The sequence below is a fragment of the Lissotriton vulgaris genome, chromosome 12 (genome assembly GCF_964263255.1).
Source record: "Lissotriton vulgaris chromosome 12, aLisVul1.2, whole genome shotgun sequence".
In the NCBI taxonomy this organism is placed as follows: Eukaryota; Metazoa; Chordata; class Amphibia; order Caudata; family Salamandridae; genus Lissotriton; species Lissotriton vulgaris.
In genome coordinates, this window is record NC_141700.1 from 445,984,776 (window position 1) to 446,008,625 (window position 23,850).

The following is a 23,850-nucleotide window of genomic DNA, read 5'->3' on the forward strand; positions in this document are numbered from 1 at the left end:
TGAAGAAACTAATATGACTTTAAAAAAATTACAATACAAAAGAGATTTTCATACTTAGTGTTAGAACTTAGAACCATTAATGTTTTTTCCATGTGTTTTAGCAATAAATAACAATTCATCACCTATATGCAATTGATTCAACTAATCGTTCTATCAGCTTCCCCTTAAAGGAAATATAGACATACACATGATACAGAAGAAAATACATCTATTTTCAACATTAAAGGAGCATCAAGTATTGGCTTGGAGACTGATTGAAAGTATGTCCTTGGCATTTTTACCTTCATGCTCTAAATACTAAACTAATAGGCTCACTAAATATATAGCATACTATTGAAGAAATAGCAGATGATGAAGTGCTACTGATTGTTAACCCGGGATAATTGGAAATCTTATATTCAGCTGTTTACATTCATACTATCTTTATATTTCATCAACAAGACAAAACAAAAATGACCTCAATAAATTGCAATAAATAAGAGATTAAGTTACTTGGCGTTAGAACTTAGAACCATTAATAGATATTCCAGGAGCTTTCAGAATAATAATTAATTCTACAACTATATCAAATGTATTTATCCAATCCTTCAAGCAGTGTTTGATCCAAGGTGATAAACAGTCAAAAATGAGACACAAGAAAAATTAATCTTTTTTCAAACAATTAAACTTGGCCTGTACAGGGATCGAAACTGTGACCTCGGCGTTATTAGCACCACGCTCTAACCATCTGAGCTAACAGGCCGTTCTGCACAATGTCCTGGAAGTCCAGCATATGAAGAAGTGCTAATGATAGTTAACCCGGGAGATTTGGAAAGCTTAATTTCAGAGGTTTACCATGAAGTTATAAATATATAATATCAACATGAAGAAACTAATATGACTTTAAAAAAATTACAATACAAAAGAGATGTTCATACTTAGTGTTAGAACTTAGAACCATTAATGTTTTTTCCATGTGTTTTAGCAATAAATAACAATTTATCACCTATATGCAATTGATTCATTTAATCATTCTATCAGCTTCCCCTCAAAGGAAATATAGAGATACACATGATACAGAAGAAAATACATCTATTTTCAACATTAAAGGAGCATCAAGTATTGGCTTGGAGACTGATTGAAAATATGTCCTTGGCATTTTTAACTTTTTGCTCTAAAGACTAAACTAATAGGCTCACTAAATATATAGCATACTATTGAAGAAATAGCAGATGATGAAGTGCTACCGATTGTTAACACAGGATAGTTGGAAAGCTTATATTCAGCTGTTTACATTCATACTATCTTTATATTTCATCAACAAGACAAAACAAAAATGACCTCAATAAATTGCAATAAATAAGAGATTAAGTTACTTGGCGTTAGAACTTAGAACCATTAATAGATATTCCAGGAGCTTTCAGAATAATAATTAATTCTACAACTATATCAAATGTATTCATCCAATCCTTCAAGCAGTGTTTGATCCAAGGTGATAAACAGTCAAAAATGAGACACAAGAAAAATTAATCTTTTTTCAAACAATTAAACTTGGCCTGTACAGGGATCGAACCTGTGACCTTGGCGTTATTAGCACCACGCTCTAACCATCTGAGCTAACAGGCCTTTTTGCACAATTTCCTGGAAGTCCAGCATATGAAGAAGTGCTAATGATAGTTAACCCGGGAGATTTGGAAAGCTTAATTTCAGAGGTTTACCATGAAGTTATAAATATATAATATCAACATGAAGAAACTAATATGACTTTAAAAAAATTACAATACAAAAGAGATGTTCATACTTAGTGTTAGAACTTAGAATCATTAATGTTTTTTCCATGTGTTTTAGCAATAAATAATAATTCATCACCTATATGCAATTGATTCATTTAATCATTCTATCAGCTTCCCCTCAAAGGAAATATAGAGATACACATGATACAGAAGAAAATACATCTATTTTCAACATTAAAGGAGCATCAAGTATTGGCTAGGAGATTGATTGAAAGTATGTCCTTGGCATTTTTAACTTTATGCTCTAAAGGCTAAACTAATAGGCTCAATAAATATATAGCATACCATTGAAGAAATAGCAGATGATGAAGTGCTATCGATTGTTAACCCGGGATAGTTGGAAAGCTTATATTCAGCTGTTTACATTCATACTATCTTTATATTTCATCAACAAGACAAAACAAAAATGACCTCAATAAATTGCAATAAATAAGAGTTTAAGTTACTTGGCGTTAGATCTTAGAACCATTAATAGATATTCCAGGAGCTTTCAGAATAATAATTAATTCTACAACTATATCAAATGTATTTATCCAATCCTTCAAGCAGTGTTTGATCCAAGGTGATAAACAGTCAAAAATGAGACACAAGAAAAATTAACCTTTTTTCAAACAATTAAACTTGGCCTGTACAGGGATCGAACCTGTGACCTTGGCGTTATTAGCACCACGCTCTAACCATCTGAGCTAACAGGCCGTTTTGCACAATTTCCTGGAAGTCCAGCATATGAAGAAGTGCTAATGATAGTTACCCCGGGAGATTTGGAAAGCTTAATTTCAGAGGTTTACCATGAAGTTATAAATATATAATATCAACATGAAGAAACTAATATGACTTAAAAAAAATACAATACAAAAGAGATGTTCATACTTAGTGTTAGAACTTAGAACCATTAATGTTTTTCCATTTGTTTTAGCAATAAATAACAATTCATCACCTATATGCAATTGATTCATTTAATCATTCTATCAGCTTCCCCTCAAAGGAAATATAGAGATACACATGATACAGAAGAAAATACATCTATTTTCAACATTAAAGGAGCATCAAGTATTGGCTTGGAGACTGATTGAAAATATGTCCTTGGCATTTTTAACTTTTTGCTCTAAAGACTAAACTAATAGGCTCACTAAATATATAGCATACTATTGAAGAAATAGCAGATGATGAAGTGCTACCGATTGTTAACCCGGGATAGTTGGAAAGCTTATATTCAGCTGTTTACATTCATACTATCTTTATATTTCATCAACAAGACAAAACATAAATGACCTCAATAAATTGCAATAAATAAGAGATTAAGTTACTTGGCGTTAGAACTTAGAACCATTAATAGGTATTCCAGGAGCTTTCAGAATAATAATTAATTCTACAACTATATCAAATGTATTCATCCAATCCTTCAAGCAGATTTTGATATAAGGTGATAAACAGTCAAAAATGAGACACAAGAAAAATTACTCTTTTTTCAAACAATTATACTTGGCCTGTACAGGGATCGAACCTGTGACCTTGGCGTTATTAGCACCACGCTCTAACCATCTGAGCTAACAAGCCATTTTGCACAAATTCTTGGAAGTCCAGCATGTGAAGAACTGCTAATGATAGTTAACCCGGGAGATTTGGAAAGCTTAATTTCAGAGGTTTACCATGAAATTATAAATATATAATATCAACATGAAGAAACTAATATGACTTTAAAAAAATTAAAAAATACAAAAGAGATTTTCATACTTAGTGTTAGAACTTAGAACCATTAATGTTTTTTCCATGTGTTTTAGCAATAAATAACAATTCATCACCCATATGCAATTGATTCAACTAATCGTTCTATCAGCTTCCCCTCAAAGGAAATATAGATATACACATGATACAGAAGAAAATACATCTATTTTCAACATTAAAGGAGCATCAAGTATTGGCTTGGAGACTGATTGAAAGTATGTCCTTGGCATTTTTACCTTCATGCTCTAAAGACTAAACTAATAGGCTCACTAAATATATAGCATACTATTGAAGAAATAGCAGATGATGAAGTGCTACTGATTGTTAACCCGGGATAATTGGAAAGCTTATATTCAGCTGTTTACATTCATACTATCTTTATATTTCATCAACAAGACAAAACAAAAATGACCTCAATAAATTGCAATAAATAAGAGATTAAGTTACTTGGCGTTAGAACTTAGAACCATTAATAGATATTCCAGGAGCTTTCAGAATAATAATTAATTCTACAACTATATCAAATGTATTTATCCAATCCTTCAAGCAGCGTTTGATTCAAGGTAATAAACAGTCAAGAATGAGACGCAAGAAAAAATTAATCTTTTTTCAAACAATTAAACTTGGCCTGTATAGGGATCGAACCTGTGACCTTGGCGTTATTAGCACCACGCTCTAACCATCTGAGCTAACAGGCCATTTTGCATAAACTCCTGGAAGTCCAGCATATGAAGAAGTGCTAATGATAGTTAACCCGGGAGATTTGGAAAGCTTAATTTCAGAGGTTTACCATGAAATTATAAATATATAATATCAACATGAAGAAACTAATATGACTTTAAAAAAATTACAATACAAAAGAGATTTTCATACTTAGTTTTAGAACTTAGAACCATTAATGTTTTTTCCATGTGTTTTAGCAATAAATAACAATTCATCACCTATATGCAATTGATTCATTTAATCATTCTATCAGCTCCCCCTCAAAGGAAATATAGAGATACACATGATACAGAAGAAAATACATCTATTTTCAACATGAAAGGAGCATCAAGTATTGGCTAGGAGATTGATTGAAAGTATGTCCTTGGCATTTTTAAAATTTTGCTCTAAAGACTAAACTAATAGGCTCACTAAATATATAGCATACTATTGAAGAAATAGCAGATGATGAAGTGCTACTGATTGTTAACCCGGGATAGTTGGAAAGCTTATATTCAGCTGTTTACATTCATACTATCTTTATATTTCATCAACAAGACAAAACAAAAATGACCTCAATGAACTGCAATAAATAGGAGATTTAGTTACTTGGAGTTAGAACTTAGAACCATTAATAGATATTCCAGGAGCTTTCAGAATAATAATTAATTCTACAACTATATCAAATGTATTCATCCAATCCTTCAAGCAGTGTTTGATCCAAGGTGATAAACAGTCAAAAATGAGACACAAGAAAAATTACTCTTTTTTCAAACAATTATACTGGGCCTGTACAGGGATCGAACCTGTGACCTTGGCGTTATTAGCACCACGCTCTAACCATCTGAGCTAACAAGCCATTTTGCACAAATTCCTGGAAGTCCAGCATGTGAAGAAGTGCTAATGATAGTTAACCCGGGAGATTTGGAAAGCTTTATTTCAGAGGTTTACCATGAAATTATAAATATATAATATCAACATGAAGAAACTAATATGACTTTAAAAAAATTACAATGCAAAAGAGATTTTCATACTTAGTGTTAGAACTTAGAACCATTAATGTTTTTTCCATGTGTTTTAGCAATAAATAACAATTCATCACCTATATGCAATTGATTCAACTAATCGTTCTATCAGCTTCCCCTCAAAGGAAATATAGACATACACATGACACAGAAGAAAATACATCTATTTTCAACATTAAAGGAGCATCAAGTATTGGCTTGGAGACTGATTGAAAGTATGTCCTTGGCATTTTTACCTTCATGCTCTAAAGACTAAACTAATAGGCTCACTAAATATATAGCATACTATTGAAGAAATAGCAGATGATGAAGTGCTACTGATTGTTAACCCGGGATAATTGGAAAGCTTATATTCAGCTGTTTACATTCATACTATCTTTATATTTCTTCAACAAGACAAAACAAAAATGACCTCAATAAATTGCAATAAATAAGAGATTAAGTTACTTGGCGTTAGAACTTAGAACCATTAATAGATATTCCAGGAGCTTTCAGAATAATAATTAATTCTACAACTATATCAAATGTATTTATCCAATCCTTCAAGCAGCGTTTGATCCAAGGTAATAAACAATCAAGAATGAGACGCAAGAAAAAAATTAATCTTTTTTCAAACAATTAAACTTGGCCTGTATAGGGATCGAACCTGTGACCTTGTCGTTATTAGCACCACGCTCTAACCATCTGAGCTAACAGGCCATTTTGCATAAACCCTTGGAAGTCCAGCATATGAAGAAGTGCTAATGATAGTTAACCCAGGAGATTTGGAAAGCTTAATTTCAGAGGTTTACCATGAAGTTATAAATATATAATATCAACATGAAGAAACTAATATGACTTTAAAAAAATTACAATACAAAAGAGATTTTCATACTTAGTGTTAGAACTTAGAACCATTAATGTTTTTTCCATGTGTTTTAGCAATAAATAACAATTCATCACCTATATGCAATTGATTCATTTAATCATTCTATCAGCTCCCCCTCAAAGGAAATACAGAGATACACATGATACAGAAGAAAATACATCTATTTTCAACATTAAAGGAGAATCAAGTATTGGCTTGGAGACTGATTGAAAGTATGTCCTTGGCATTTTTAACTTTTTGCTCTAAAGACTAAACTAATAGGCTCACTAAATATATAGCATACTATTGAAGAAATAGCAGATGATGAAGTGCTACTGATTGTTAACCCGGGATAGTTGGAAAGCTTATATTCAGCTGTTTACATTCATACTATCTTTATATTTCATCAACAAGACAAAACAAAAATGACCTCAATGAATTGCAATAAATAAGAGATTTAGTTACTTGGAGTTAGAACTTAGAACCATTAATAGATATTCCAGGAGCTTTCAGAATAATAATTAATTCTACAACTATATCAAATGTATTCATCCAATCCTTCAAGCAGTGTTTGATCCACGGTGATAAACAGTCAAAAATGAGACACAAGAAAAATTAATCTTTTTTCAAACAATTAAACTTGGCCTGTACAGGGATCGAACCTGTGACCTTGGCGTTATTAGCACCATGCTCTAACCATCTGAGCTAACAGGCCGTTTTGCACAATTTCCTGGAAGTCCAGCATATGAAGAAGTGCTAATGATAGTTTACCCGGGAGATTTGGAAAGCTTAATTTCAGAGGTTTACCATGAAGTTATAAATATATAATATCAACATGAAGAAACTAATATGACTTTAAAAAAAGTTACAATACAAAAGAGATGTTCATACTTAGTGTTAAAACTTAGAACCATTAATGTTTTTCCATGTGTTTTAGCAATAAATAACAATTCATCCCCTATATGCAATTGATTTATTTAATCATTCTATCAGCTTCCCCTCAAAGGAAATATAGAGATACACATGATACAGAAGAAAATACATCTATTTTCAACATTAAAGGAGCATCAAGTATTGGCTTGGAGACTGATGAAAATATGTCCTTGGCATTTTTAACTTTTTGCTCTAAAGACTAAACTAATAGGCTCACTAAATATATAGCATACTATTGAAGAAATAGCAGATGATGAAGTGCTACTGATTGTTAACCCAGGATAGTTGGAAAGCTTATATTCAGCTGTTTACATTCATACTATCTTTATATTTCATCAACAAGACAAAACAAAAATGACCTCAATGAATTGCAATAAATAAGAGATTTAGTTACTTGGAGTTAGAACTTAGAACCATTAATAGATATTCCAGGAGCTTTCAGAATAATAATTAATTCTACAACTATATCAAATGTATTTATCCAATCCTTCAAGCAGCGTTTGATCCAAGGTAATAAACAGTCAAGAATGAGACGCAAGAAAAAAATTAATCTTTTTTCAAACAATTAAACTTGGCCTGTATAGGGATCGAACCTGTGACCTTGTCGTTATTAGCACCACGCTCTAACCATCTGAGCTAACAGGCCATTTTGCATAAACCCTTGGAAGTCCAGCATATGAAGAAGTGCTAATGATAGTTAACCCAGGAGATTTGGAAAGCTTAATTTCAGAGGTTTACCATGAAGTTATAAATATATAATATCAACATGAAGAAACTAATATGACTTTAAAAAAATTACAATACAAAAGAGATTTTCATACTTAGTGTTAGAACTTAGAATCATTAATGTTTTTTCCATGTGTTTTAGCAATAAATAACAATTCATCACCTATATGCAATTGATTCATTTAATCATTCTATCAGCTCCCCCTCAAAGGAAATACAGAGATACACATGATACAGAAGAAAATACATCTATTTTCAACATTAAAGGAGAATCAAGTATTGGCTTGGAGACTGATTGAAAGTATGTCCTTGGCATTTTTTACTTTTTGCTCTAAAGACTAAACTAATAGGCTCACTAAATATATAGCATACTATTGAAGAAATAGCAGATGATGAAGTGCTACTGATTGTTAACCCTGGATAGTTGGAAAGCTTATATTCAGCTGTTTACATTCATACTATCTTTATATTTCATCAACAAGACAAAACAAAAATGACCTCAATGAATTGCAATAAATAAGAGATTTAGTTACTTGGAGTTAGAACTTAGAACCATTAATAGATATTCCAGGAGCTTTCAGAATAATAATTAATTCTACAACTATATCAAATGTATTCATCCAATCCTTCAAGCAGTGTTTGATCCACGGTGATAAACAGTCAAAAATGAGACACAAGAAAAATTAATCTTTTTTCAAACAATTAAACTTGGCCTGTACAGGGATCGAACCTGTGACCTTGGCGTTATTAGCACCATGCTCTAACCATCTGAGCTAACAGGCCATTTTGCACAATTTCCTGGAAGTCCAGCATATGAAGAAGTGCTAATGATAGTTTACCCGGGAGATTTGGAAAGCTTAATTTCAGAGGTTTACCATGAAGTTATAAATATATAATATCAACATGAAGAAACTAATATGACTTTAAAAAAAGTTACAATACAAAAGAGATGTTCATACTTAGTGTTAAAACTTAGAACCATTAATGTTTTTCCATGTGTTTTAGCAATAAATAACAATTCATCCCCTATATGCAATTGATTTATTTAATCATTCTATCAGCTTCCCCTCAAAGGAAATATAGAGATACACATGATACAGAAGAAAATACATCTATTTTCAACATTAAAGGAGCATCAAGTATTGGCTTGGAGACTGATGAAAATATGTCCTTGGCATTTTTAACTTTTTGCTCTAAAGACTAAACTAATAGGCTCAATAAATATATAGCATACTATTGAAGAAATAGCAGATGATGAAGTGCTACTGATTGTTAACCCAGGATAGTTGGAAAGCTTATATTCAGCTGTTTACATTCATACTATCTTTATATTTCATCAACAAGACAAAACAAAAATGACCTCAATGAATTGCAATAAATAAGAGATTTAGTTACTTGGAGTTAGAACTTAGAACCATTAATAGATATTCCAGGAGCTTTCAGAATAATAATTAATTCTACAACTATATCAAATGTATTCATCCAATCCTTCAAGCAGTGTTTGATCCAAGGTGATAAACAGTCAAAAATGAGACACAAGAAAAATTACTCTTTTTTCAAACAATTATACTTGGCCTGTACAGGGATCAAACCTGTGACCTTGGAGTTATTAGCACCACGCTCTAACCATCTGAGCTAACAAGCCATTTTGCACAAATTCCTGGAAGTCCAGCATGTGAAGAAGTGCTAATGATAGTTAACCCGGGAGATTTGGAAAGCTTAATTTCAGAGGTTTACCATGAAATTATAAATATATAATATCAACATGAAGAAACTAATATGACTTTAAAAAAATTACAATACAAAAGAGATTTTCATACTTAGTGTTAGAACTTAGAACCATTAATGTTTTTTCCATGTGTTTTAGCAATAAATAACAATTCATCACCTATATGCAATTGATTCAACTAATCGTTCTATCAGCTTCCCATCAAAGGAAATATAGACATACACATGATACAGAAGAAAATACATCTATTTTCAACATTAAAGGAGCATCAAGTATTGGCTAGGAGATTGATTGAAAGTATGTCCTTGGCATTTTTAACTTTATGCTCTAAAGACTAAACTAATAGGCTCAATAAATATATAGCATACCATTGAAGAAATAGCAGATGATGAAGTGCTATCGATTGTTAACCCGGGATAGTTGGAAAGCTTATATTCAGCTGTTTACATTCATACTATCTTTATATTTCATCAACAAGACAAAACAAAAATGACCTCAATGAATTGCAATAAATAAGAGATTTAGTTACTTGGAGTTAGAACTTAGAACCATTATTAGATATTCCAGGAGCTTTCAGAATAATAATTAATTCTACAACTATATCAAATGTATTCATCCAATCCTTCAAGCAGTGTTTGATCCAAGGTGATAAACAGTCAAAAATGAGACACAAGAAAAATTACTCTTTTTTCAAACAATTATACTTGGCCTGTACAAGGATCGAACCTGTGACCTTGGCGTTATTAGCACCACGCTCTAACCATCTGAGCTAACAAGCCATTTTGCACAAATTCCTGGAAGTCCAGCATGTGAAGAAGTGCTAATGATAGTTAACCCGGGAGATTTGGAAAGCTTAATTTCAGAGGTTTACCATGAAATTATAAATATATAATATCAACATGAAGAAACTAATATGACTTTAAAAAAATTACAATACAAAAGAGATTTTCATACTTAGTGTTAGAACTTAGAACCATTAATGTTTTTTCCATGTGTTTTAGCAATAAATAACAATTCATCACCTATATGCAATTGATTCAACTAATCGTTCTATCAGCTTCCCATCAAAGGAAATATAGACATACACATGATACAGAAGAAAATACATCTATTTTCAACATTAAAGGAGCATCAAGTATTGGCTAGGAGATTGATTGAAAGTATGTCCTTGGCATTTTTAACTTCATGCTCTAAAGACTAAACTAATAGGCTCAATAAATATATAGCATACCATTGAAGAAATAGCAGATGATGAAGTGCTATCGATTGTTAACCCGGGATAGTTGGAAAGCTTATATTCAGCTGTTTACATTCATACTATCTTTATATTTCATCAACAAGACAAAACAAAAATGACCTCAATGAATTGCAATAAATAAGAGATTTAGTTACTTGGAGTTAGAACTTAGAACCATTATTAGATATTCCAGGAGCTTTCAGAATAATAATTAATTCTACAACTATATCAAATGTATTCATCCAATCCTTCAAGCAGTGTTTGATCCAAGGTGATAAACAGTCAAAAATGAGACACAAGAAAAATTACTCTTTTTTCAAACAATTATACTTGGCCTGTACAAGGATCGAACCTGTGACCTTGGCGTTATTAGCACCACGCTCTAACCATCTGAGCTAACAAGCCATTTTGCACAAATTCCTGGAAGTCCAGCATGTGAAGAAGTGCTAATGATAGTTAACCCGGGAGATTTGGAAAGCTTAGTTTCAGAGGTTTACCATGAAATTATAAATATATAATATCAACATGAAGAAACTAATATGACTTTAAAAAAATTACAATACAAAAGAGATTTTCATACTTAGTGTTAGAACTTAGAACCATTAATGTTTTTTCCATGTGTTTTAGCAATAAATAACAATTCATCACCTATATGCAATTGATTCAACTAATCGTTCTATCAGCTTCCCATCAAAGGAAATATAGACATACACATGATACAGAAGAAAATACATCTATTTTCAACATTAAAGGAGCATCAAGTATTGGCTAGGAGATTGATTGAAAGTATGTCCTTGGCATTTTTAACTTTATGCTCTAAAGACTAAACTAATAGGCTCAATAAATATATAGCATACCATTGAAGAAATAGCAGATGATGAAGTGCTATCGATTGTTAACCCGGGATAGTTGGAAAGCTTATATTCAGCTGTTTACATTCATACTATCTTTATATTTCATCAACAAGACAAAACAAAAATGACCTCAATGAATTGCAATAAATAAGAGATTTAGTTACTTGGAGTTAGAACTTAGAACCATTATTAGATATTCCAGGAGCTTTCAGAATAATAATTAATTCTACAACTATATCAAATGTATTCATCCAATCCTTCAAGCAGTGTTTGATCCAAGGTGATAAACAGTCAAAAATGAGACACAAGAAAAATTACTCTTTTTTCAAACAATTATACTTGGCCTGTACAGGGATCGAACCTGTGACCTTGGCGTTATTAGCACCACGCTCTAACCATCTGAGCTAACAAGCCATTTTGCACAAATTCCTGGAAGTCCAGCATGTGAAGAAGTGCTAATGATAGTTAACCCGGGAGATTTGGAAAGCTTAATTTCAGAGGTTTACCATGAAATTATAAATATATAATATCAACATGAAGAAACTAATATGACTTTAAAAAAATTACAATACAAAAGAGATTTTCATACTTAGTGTTAGAACTTTGAACCATTAATGTTTTTTCCATGTGTTTTAGCAATAAATAACAATTCATCACCTATATGCAATTGATTCAACTAATCGTTCTATCAGCTTCCCCTCAAAGGAAATATAGACATACACATGATACAGAAGAAAATACATCTATTTTCAACATTAAAGGAGCATCAAGTATTGGCTTGGAGACTGATTGAAAGTATGTCCTTGGCATTTTTACCTTCATGCTCTAAATACTAAACTAATAGGCTCACTAAATATATAGCATACTATTGAAGAAATAGCAGATGATGAAGTGCTACTGATTGTTAACCCGGGATAATTGGAAAGCTTATATTCAGCTGTTTACATTCATACTATCTTTATATTTCATCAACAAGACAAAACAAAAATGACCTCAATAAATTGCAATAAATAAGAGATTAAGTTACTTGGCGTTAGAACTTAGAACCATTAATAGATATTCCAGGAGCTTTCAGAATAATAATTAATTCTACAACTATATCAAATGTATTTATCCAATCCTTCAAGCAGTGTTTGATCCAAGGTGATAAACAGTCAAAAATGAGACACAAGAGAAATTAATCTTTTTTCAAACAATTAAACTTGGCCTGTACAGGGATCGAACCTGTGACCTCGGCGTTATTAGCACCACGCTCTAACCATCTGAGCTAACAGGCCGTTCTGCACAATGTCCTGGAAGTCCAGCATATGAAGAAGTGCTAATGATAGTTAACCCGGGAGATTTGGAAAGCTTAATTTCAGAGGTTTACCATGAAGTTATAAATATATAATATCAACATGAAGAAACTAATATGACTTTAAAAAAATTACAATACAAAAGAGATGTTCATACTTAGTGTTAGAACTTAGAACCATTAATGTTTTTTCCATGTGTTTTAGCAATAAATAACAATTTATCACCTATATGCAATTGATTCATTTAATCATTCTATCAGCTTCCCCTCAAAGGAAATATAGAGATACACATGATACAGAAGAAAATACATCTATTTTCAACATTAAAGGAGCATCAAGTATTGGCTTGGAGACTGATTGAAAATATGTCCTTGGCATTTTTAACTTTTTGCTCTAAAGACTAAACTAATAGGCTCACTAAATATATAGCATACTATTGAAGAAATAGCAGATGATGAAGTGCTACCGATTGTTAACACAGGATAGTTGGAAAGCTTATATTCAGCTGTTTACATTCATACTATCTTTATATTTCATCAACAAGACAAAACAAAAATGACCTCAATAAATTGCAATAAATAAGAGATTAAGTTACTTGGCGTTAGAACTTAGAACCATTAATAGATATTCCAGGAGCTTTCAGAATAATAATTAATTCTACAACTATATCAAATGTATTCATCCAATCCTTCAAGCAGTGTTTGATCCAAGGTGATAAACAGTCAAAAATGAGACACAAGAAAAATTAATCTTTTTTCAAACAATTAAACTTGGCCTGTACAGGGATCGAACCTGTGACCTTGGCGTTATTAGCACCACGCTCTAACCATCTGAGCTAACAGGCCTTTTTGCACAATTTCCTGGAAGTCCAGCATATGAAGAAGTGCTAATGATAGTTAACCCGGGAGATTTGGAAAGCTTAATTTCAGAGGTTTACCATGAAGTTATAAATATATAATATCAACATGAAGAAACTAATATGACTTTAAAAAAATTACAATACAAAAGAGATGTTCATACTTAGTGTTAGAACTTAGAATCATTAATGTTTTTTCCATGTGTTTTAGCAATAAATAATAATTCATCACCTATATGCAATTGATTCATTTAATCATTCTATCAGCTTCCCCTCAAAGGAAATATAGAGATACACATGATACAGAAGAAAATACATCTATTTTCAACATTAAAGGAGCATCAAGTATTGGCTAGGAGATTGATTGAAAGTATGTCCTTGGCATTTTTAACTTTATGCTCTAAAGGCTAAACTAATAGGCTCAATAAATATATAGCATACCATTGAAGAAATAGCAGATGATGAAGTGCTATCGATTGTTAACCCGGGATAGTTGGAAAGCTTATATTCAGCTGTTTACATTCATACTATCTTTATATTTCATCAACAAGACAAAACAAAAATGACCTCAATAAATTGCAATAAATAAGAGTTTAAGTTACTTGGCGTTAGATCTTAGAACCATTAATAGATATTCCAGGAGCTTTCAGAATAATAATTAATTCTACAACTATATCAAATGTATTTATCCAATCCTTCAAGCAGTGTTTGATCCAAGGTGATAAACAGTCAAAAATGAGACACAAGAAAAATTAACCTTTTTTCAAACAATTAAACTTGGCCTGTACAGGGATCGAACCTGTGACCTTGGCGTTATTAGCACCACGCTCTAACCATCTGAGCTAACAGGCCGTTTTGCACAATTTCCTGGAAGTCCAGCATATGAAGAAGTGCTAATGATAGTTACCCCGGGAGATTTGGAAAGCTTAATTTCAGAGGTTTACCATGAAGTTATAAATATATAATATCAACATGAAGAAACTAATATGACTTAAAAAAAATACAATACAAAAGAGATGTTCATACTTAGTGTTAGAACTTAGAACCATTAATGTTTTTTCCATGTGTTTTAGCAATAAATAACAATTCATCACCTTTATGCAATTGATTCATTTAATCATTCTATCAGCTTCCCCTCAAAGGAAATATAGAGATACACATGATACAGAAGAAAATACATCTATTTTCAACATTAAAGGAGCATCAAGTATTGGCTTGGAGACTGATTGAAAATATGTCCTTGGCATTTTTAACTTTTTGCTCTAAAGACTAAACTAATAGGCTCACTAAATATATAGCATACTATTGAAGAAATAGCAGATGATGAAGTGCTACCGATTGTTAACCCGGGATAGTTGGAAAGCTTATATTCAGCTGTTTACATTCATACTATCTTTATATTTCATCAACAAGACAAAACATAAATGACCTCAATAAATTGCAATAAATAAGAGATTAAGTTACTTGGCGTTAGAACTTAGAACCATTAATAGATATTCCAGGAGCTTTCAGAATAATAATTAATTCTACAACTATATCAAATGTATTTATCCAATCCTTCAAGCAGTGTTTGATCCAAGGTGATAAACAGTCAAAAATGAGACACAAGAAAAATTAATCTTTTTTCAAACAATTAAACTTGGCATGTACAGGGATCGAACCTGTGACCTTGGCGTTATTAGCACCACGCTCTAACCATCTGAGCTAACAGGCCGTTTTGCACAATTTCCTGGAAGTCCAGCATATGAAGAAGTGCTAATGATAGTTAACCCGGGAGATTTGGAAAGCTTAATTTCAGAGGTTTACCATGAAGTTATAAATATATAATATCAACATGAAGAAACTAATATGACTTTAAAAAAATTACAATACAAACGAGATGTGCATACTTAGTGTTAAAACTTAGAACCATTAATGTTTTTTCCATGTGTTTTAGCAATAAATAACAATTCATCACCTATATGCAATTGATTCATTTAATCATTCTATCAGCTTCCCCTCAAAGGAAATATAGAGATACACATGATACAGAAGAAAATACATCTATTTTCAACATTAAAGGAACATCAAGTATTGGCTTGGAGACTGAGGGAAATATGTCCTTGGCATTTTTAACTTTTTGCTCTAAAGACTAAACTAATAGGCTCACTAAATATATAGCATACTATTGAAGAAATAGAAGATGATGAAGTGCTACTCATTGTTAACCCGGGATAGTTGGAAAGCTTATATTCAGCTGTTTACATTCATACTATCTTTATATTTCATCAACAAGACAAAACAAAAATGAACTCAATGAATTGCAATAAATAAGAGATTTAGTTACTTGGAGTTAGAACTTAGAACCATTAATAGGTATTCCAGGAGCTTTCAGAATAATAATTAATTCTACAACTATATCAAATGTATTCATCCAATCCTTCAAGCAGATTTTGATATAAGGTGATAAACAGTCAAAAATGAGACACAAGAAAAATTACTCTTTTTTCAAACAATTATACTTGGCCTGTACAGGGATCGAACCTGTGACCTTGGCGTTATTAGCACCACGCTCTAACCATCTGAGCTAACAAGCCATTTTGCACAAATTCTTGGAAGTCCAGCATGTGAAGAACTGCTAATGATAGTTAACCCGGGAGATTTGGAAAGCTTAATTTCAGAGGTTTACCATGAAATTATAAATATATAATATCAACATGAAGAAACTAATATGACTTTAAAAAAATTACAATACAAAAGAGATTTTCATACTTAGTGTTAGAACTTAGAACCATTAATGTTTTTTCCATGTGTTTTAGCAATAAATAACAATTCATCACCCATATGCAATTGATTCAACTAATCGTTCTATCAGCTTCCCCTCAAAGGAAATATAGACATACACATGATACAGAAGAAAATACATCTATTTTCAACATTAAAGGAGCATCAAGTATTGGCTTGGAGACTGATTGAAAGTATGTCCTTGGCATTTTTACCTTCATGCTCTAAAGACTAAACTAATAGGCTCACTAAATATATAGCATACTATTGAAGAAATAGCAGATGATGAAGTGCTACTGATTGTTAACCCGGGATAATTGGAAAGCTTATATTCAGCTGTTTACATTCATACTATCTTTATATTTCATCAACAAGACAAAACAAAAATGACCTCAATAAATTGCAATAAATAAGAGATTAAGTTACTTGGCGTTAGAACTTAGAACCATTAATAGATATTCCAGGAGCTTTCAGAATAATAATTAATTCTACAACTATATCAAATGTATTTATCCAATCCTTCAAGCAGCGTTTGATTCAAGGTAATAAACAGTCAAGAATGAGACGCAAGAAAAAATTAATCTTTTTTCAAACAATTAAACTTGGCCTGTATATGGATCGAACCTGTGACCTTGGCGTTATTAGCACCACGCTCTAACCATCTGAGCTAACAGGCCATTTTGCATAAACTCCTGGAAGTCCAGCATATGAAGAAGTGCTAATGATAGTTAACCCGGGAGATTTGGAAAGCTTAATTTCAGAGGTTTACCATGAAGTTATAAATATATAATATCAACATGAAGAAACTAATATGACTTTAAAAAAATTACAATACAAAAGAGATTTTCATACTTAGTGTTAGAACTTAGAACCATTAATGTTTTTTCCATGTGTTTTAGCAATAAATAACAATTCATCACCTATATGCAATTGATTCATTTAATCATTCTATCAGCTCCCCCTCAAAGGAAATATAGAGATACACATGATACAGAAGAAAATACATCTATTTTCAACATTAAAGGAGCATCAAGTATTGGCTTGGAGACTGATTGAAATTATGTCCTTGGCATTTTTAAAATTTTGCTCTAAAGACTAAACTAATAGGCTCACTAAATATATAGCATACTATTGAAGAAATAGCAGATGATGAAGTGCTACTGATTGTTAACCCGGGATAGTTGGAAAGCTTATATTCAGCTGTTTACATTCATACTATCTTTATATTTCATCAACAAGACAAAACAAAAATGACCTCAATGAATTGCAATAAATAGGAGATTTAGTTACTTGGAGTTAGAACTTAGAACCATTAATAGCTATTCCAGGAGCTTTCAGAATAATAATTAATTCTACAACTATATCAAATGTATTCATCCAATCCTTCAAGCAGCGTTTGATCCAAGGTGATAAACAGTCAAAAATTAGACACAAGAAAAATTAATCTTTTTACAAACAATTAAACTCGGCCTGTACAGGGATTGAACCTGTGACCTTGGCGATATTAGCACCACGCTCTAACCATCTGAGCTAACAGGCCGTTTTGCACAAATTCCTGGAAGTCCAGCATATGAAGAAGTGCTAATGATAGTTAACCCGGGAGATTTGGAAAGCTTAATTTCAGAGGTTTACCATGAAGTTATACTTATATAATATCAACATGAAGAAACTAATATGACTCTAAAAAAATTACAATACAAAAGAGATTTTCATACTTAGTGTTAGAACTTAGAACCATTAATGTTTTTTCCATGTGTTTTAGCAATAAATAACAATTCATCACCTATATGCAATTGATTCATCTAATCATTCTATCAGCTTCCCCTCAAAGGAAATATAGACATACACATGATACAGACGAAAATACATCTATTTTCAACATTAAAGGAGCATCAAGTATTGGCTTGGAGACTGATTGAAAGTATGTCCTTGGCATTTTTAACTTTATGCTCTAAAGACTAAACTAATAGGCTCACTAAATATATAGCATACTATTGAAGAAATAGCAGATGATGAAGTGCTACTGATTGTTAACCCGGGATAGTTGGAAAGCTTATATTCAGCTGTTTACATTCATACTATCTTTATATTTCATCAACAAGACAAAACAAAAATGACCTCAATGAATTGCAATAAATAAGAGATTTAGTTACTTGGCGTTAGAACTTAGAACCATTAATAGATATTCCAGGAGCTTTCAGAATAATAATTAATTCTACAACTATATGAAATATATTCATCCAATCCTTCAAGCTCCGTTTGATCCAAGGTGATAAACAGTCAAAAATGAGACACAAGAAAAATGTATCTTTTTACAAACAATTAAACTTGGCCTGTACAGGGATCGAACCTGTGACCTTGGCGTTATTAGCACCATGCTCTAACCATACGAGCTAACAGGCCGTTTTGCATGAATTGCTGGAAGTCCAGCATATGAAGAAGTGCTAATGATAGTTAACCCGGGAGATTTGGAAAGCTTAATTTCAGAGGTTTACCATGAAGTTATAAATATATAATATCAACATGAATAAACTAATATGACTTTAAAAAAATTACAATACAAAAGAGATGTTCATACTTAGTGTTAAAACTTAGAACCATTAATGTTTTTTCCATGTGTTTTAGCAATAAATAACAATTCATCACCTATATGCAATTGATTCATTTAATCATTCTATCAGCTTCCCCTCAAAGAAAATATAGAGATACACATGATACAGAAGAAAATACATCTATTTTCAACATTAAAGGAGCATCAAGTATTGGCTAGGAGATTGATTGAAAGTATGTCCTTGGCATTTTTAACTTTATGCTCTAAAGACTAAACTAATAGGCTCACTAAATATATAGCATACTATTGAAGAAATAGCAGATGATGAAGTGCTACCGATTGTTAACCCGGGATAGTTGGAAAGCTTATATTCAGCTGTTTACATTCATACTATCTTTATATTTCATCAATAAGACAAAACAAAAATGACCTCAATAAATTGCAATAAATAAGAGATTTAGTTACTTGGCGTTAGAACTTAGAACCATGAATAGATATTTCAGGAGCTTTCAGAATAATAATTAATTCTACAACTATATCAAATGTATTCATCCAATCCTCCAAGCAGCGTTTGATCCAAGGTGATAAACAGTCAAAAATGAGACACAAGAAAAAATAATCTTTTTTCAAACAATTAAACTTGGCCTGTACAGGGATCGAACCTGTGACCTTGGCGTTATTAGCACCACGCTCTAACCATCTGAGCTAACAGGCCATTTTGCATAAACTCCTGGAAGTCCAGCATATGAAAAAGTGCTAATGATAGTTAACCCGGGAGATTTGGAAAGCTTAATTTCAGAGGTTTACCATGAACTTATAAATATATATTATCAACATGAAGAAACTAATATGACTTTAAAAAAATTACAATACAAAAGAGATTTTCATACTTAGTGTTAGAACTTAGAACCATTAATGTTTTTTCCATGTGTTTTAGCAATAAATAACAATTCATCACCTATATGCAATTGATTCATTTAATCATTCTATCAGCTTCCCCTCAAAGAAAATATAGAGATACACATGATACAGAAGAAAATACATCTATTTTCAACATTAAAGGAGCATCAAGTATTGGCTAGGAGATTGATTGAAAGTATGTCCTTGGCATTTTTAACTTTATGCTCTAAAGACTAAACTAATAGGCTCACTAAATATATAGCATACTATTGAAGAAATAGCAGATGATGAAGTGCTACCGATTGTTAACCCGGGATAGTTGGAAAGCTTATATTCAGCTGTTTACATTCATACTATCTTTATATTTCATCAATAAGACAAAACAAAAATGACCTCAATAAATTGCAATAAATAAGAGATTTAGTTACTTGGCGTTAGAACTTAGAACCATGAATAGATATTTCAGGAGCTTTCAGAATAATAATTAATTCTACAACTATATCAAATGTATTCATCCAATCCTCCAAGCAGCGTTTGATCCAAGGTGATAAACAGTCAAAAATGAGACACAAGAAAAAATAATCTTTTTTCAAACAATTAAACTTGGCCTGTACAGGGATCAAACCTGTGACCTTGGCGTTATTAGCACCACGCTCTAACCATCTGAGCTAACAGGCCATTTTGCATAAACTCCTGGAAGTCCAGCATATGAAAAAGTGCTAATGATAGTTAACCCGGGAGATTTGGAAAGCTTAATTTCAGAGGTTTACCATGAACTTATAAATATATATTATCAACATGAAGAAACTAATATGACTTTAAAAAAATTACAATACAAAAGAGATTTTCATACTTAGTGTTAGAACTTAGAACCATTAATGTTTTTTCCATGTGTTTTAGCAATAAATAACAATTCATCACCTATATGCAATTGATTCATTTAATCATTCTATCAGCTTCCCCTCAAAGGAAATATAGAGATACACATGATACAGAAGAAAATACATCTATTTTCAACATTAAAGGAGCATCAAGTATTGGCTTGGAGACTGATTGAAAGTATGTCCTTGGCATTTTTACCGTTATGCTCTAAAGACTAAACTAATAGGCTCACTAAATATATAGCATACTATTGAAGAAATAGCAGATGATGAAGTGCTACTGATTGTTAACCCGGGATAATTGGAAAGCTTATATTCAGCTGTTTACATTCATACTATCTTTATATTTCATCAACAAGACAAAACAAAAATGACCTCAATAAATTGCAATAAATAAGAGATTAAGTTACTTGGCGTTAGAACTTAGAACCATTAATAGATATTCCAGGAGCTTTCAGAATAATAATTAATTCTACAACTATATCAAATATATTTATCCAATCCTTCAAGCAGTGTTTGATCCAAGGTGATAAACAGTCAAAAATGAGACACAAGAAAAATTAATCTTTTTTCAAACAATTAAACTTGGCCTGTACAGGGATCGAACCTGTGACCTTGGCGTTATTAGCACCACGCTCTAACCATCTGAGCTAACAGGCCTTTTTGCACAATTTCCTGGAAGTCCAGCATATGAAGAAGTGCTAATGATAGTTAACCCGGGAGATTTGGAAAGCTTAATTTCAGTAGGTTTACCATGAAGTTATAAATATATAATATCAACATGAAGAAACTAATATGACTAAGTTACAATACAAAAGAGATGTTCATACTTAGTGTTAAAACTTAGAACCATTAATGTTTTTTCCATGTGTTTTAGCAATAAATAACAATTCATCACCTATATGCAATTGATTCATTTAATCATTCTATCAGCTTCCCCTCAAAGGAAATATAGAGATACACATGATACAGAAGAAAATACATCTATTTTCAACATTAAAGGAGCATCAAGTATTGGCTTGGAGACTGATGAAAATATGTCCTTGGCATTTTTAACTTTTTGCTCTAAAGACTAAACTAATAGGCTCGCTAAATATATAGCATACTATTGAAGAAATAGCAGATGATGAAGTGCTACTGATTGTTAACCCGGGATAGTTGGAAAGCTTATATTCAGCTGTTTACATTCATACTATCTGTATATTTCATCAACAAGACAAAACAAAAATGACCTCAATGAATTGCAATAAATAAGAGATTTAGTTACTTGGATTTAGAACTTAGAACCATTAATAGATATTCCAGGAGCTTTCAGAATAATAATTAATTCTACAACTATATCAAATGTATTCATCCAATCCTTCAAGCAGCGTTTGATCCAAGGTGATAAACAGTCAAAAATTAGACACAAGAAAAATTAATCTTTTTACAAACAATTAAACTCGGCCTGTACAGGGATTGAACCTGTGACCTTGGCGTTATTAGCACCACGCTCTAACCATCTGAGCTAACAGGCCGTTTTGCACAAATTCCTGGAAGTCCAGCATATGAAGAAGTGCTAATGATAGTTAACCCGGGAGATTTGGAAAGCTTAATTTCAGAGGTTTACCATGAAGTTATACTTATATAATATCAACATGAAGAAACTAATATGACTCTAAAAAAATTACAATACAAAAGAGATTTTCATACTTAGTGTTAGAACTTAGAACCATTAATGTTTTTTCCATGTGTTTTAGCAATAAATAACAATTCATCACCTATATGCAATTGATTCATCTAATCATTCTATCAGCTTCCCCTCAAAGGAAATATAGACATACACATGATACAGAAGAAAATACATCTATTTTCAACATTAAAGGAGCATCAAGTATTGGCTTGGAGACTGATTGAAAGTATGTCCTTGGCATTTTTAACTTTATGCTCTAAAGACTAAACTAATAGGCTCACTAAATATATAGCATACTATTGAAGAAATAGCAGATGATGAAGTGCTACTGATTGTTAACCCGGGATAGTTGGAAAGCTTATATTCAGCTGTTTACATTCATACTATCTTTATATTTCATCAACAAGACAAAACAAAAATGACCTCAATGAATTGCAATAAATAAGAGATTTAGTTACTTGGCGTTAGAACTTAGAACCATTAATAGATATTCCAGGAGCTTTCAGAATAATAATTAATTCTACAACTATATGAAATATATTCATCCAATCCTTCAAGCTCCGTTTGATCCAAGGTGATAAACAGTCAAAAATGAGACACAAGAAAAATGTATCTTTTTACAAACAATTAAACTTGGCCTGTACAGGGATCGAACCTGTGACCTTGGCGTTATTAGCACCATGCTCTAACCATCCGAGCTAACAGGCCGTTTTGCATGAATTGCTGGAAGTCCAGCATATGAAGAAGTGCTAATGATAGTTAACCCGGGAGATTTGGAAAGCCTAATTTCAGAGGTTTACCATGAAGTTATAAATATATAATATCAACATGAATAAACTAATATGACTTTAAAAAAATTACAATACAAAAGAGATTTTCATACTTAGTGTTAGAACTTAGAACCATTAATGTTTTTTCCATGTGTTTTAGCAATAAATAACAATTCATCACCTATATGCAATTGATTCATTTAATCATTCTATCAGCTTCCCCTCAAAGAAAATATAGAGATACACATGATACAGAAGAAAATACATCTATTTTCAACATTAAAGGAGCATCAAGTATTGGCTAGGAGATTGATTGAAAGTATGTCCTTGGCATTTTTAACTTTATGCTCTAAAGACTAAACTAATAGGCTCACTAAATATATAGCATACTATTGAAGAAATAGCAGATGATGAAGTGCTACTGATTGTTAACCCAGGATAGTTGGAAAGCTTATATTCAGCTGTTTACATTCATACTATCTTTATATTTCATCAACAAGACAAAACAAAAATGACCTCAATGAATTGCAATAAATAAGAGATTTAGTTACTTGGAGTTAGAACTTAGAACCATTAATAGATATTCCAGGAGCTTTCAGAATAATAATTAAT

The 23,850-nt window shown here is 31.7% G+C and overlaps 8 non-coding genes across 8 annotated transcripts; all 8 read right to left on the bottom strand.

The window, feature by feature from the left end:
* Positions 1–1,531: 1,531 nt before the first annotated feature.
* On the bottom strand, positions 1,532–1,605 carry TRNAI-AAU (transfer RNA isoleucine (anticodon AAU)). The gene has a single exon. It is a non-coding gene; the product is annotated as a tRNA-Ile (tRNA).
* Positions 1,606–2,394: 789 nt separating this feature from the next.
* TRNAI-AAU (transfer RNA isoleucine (anticodon AAU)) lies at positions 2,395–2,468 on the bottom strand. The gene has a single exon. It is a non-coding gene; the product is annotated as a tRNA-Ile (tRNA).
* Positions 2,469–6,712: 4,244 nt separating this feature from the next.
* TRNAI-AAU (transfer RNA isoleucine (anticodon AAU)) lies at positions 6,713–6,786 on the bottom strand. Its single transcript has one exon. It is a non-coding gene; the product is annotated as a tRNA-Ile (tRNA).
* A 1,653-nt stretch (positions 6,787–8,439) lies between these two features.
* On the bottom strand, positions 8,440–8,513 carry TRNAI-AAU (transfer RNA isoleucine (anticodon AAU)). Its single transcript has one exon. It is a non-coding gene; the product is annotated as a tRNA-Ile (tRNA).
* A 5,103-nt stretch (positions 8,514–13,616) lies between these two features.
* On the bottom strand, positions 13,617–13,690 carry TRNAI-AAU (transfer RNA isoleucine (anticodon AAU)). Its single transcript has one exon. It is a non-coding gene; the product is annotated as a tRNA-Ile (tRNA).
* Positions 13,691–14,479: 789 nt separating this feature from the next.
* TRNAI-AAU (transfer RNA isoleucine (anticodon AAU)) lies at positions 14,480–14,553 on the bottom strand. Its single transcript has one exon. It is a non-coding gene; the product is annotated as a tRNA-Ile (tRNA).
* Positions 14,554–19,656: 5,103 nt separating this feature from the next.
* Positions 19,657–19,730, bottom strand: TRNAI-AAU (transfer RNA isoleucine (anticodon AAU)). Its single transcript has one exon. It is a non-coding gene; the product is annotated as a tRNA-Ile (tRNA).
* A 1,652-nt stretch (positions 19,731–21,382) lies between these two features.
* Positions 21,383–21,456, bottom strand: TRNAI-AAU (transfer RNA isoleucine (anticodon AAU)). The gene has a single exon. It is a non-coding gene; the product is annotated as a tRNA-Ile (tRNA).
* Positions 21,457–23,850: the final 2,394 nt, after the last annotated feature.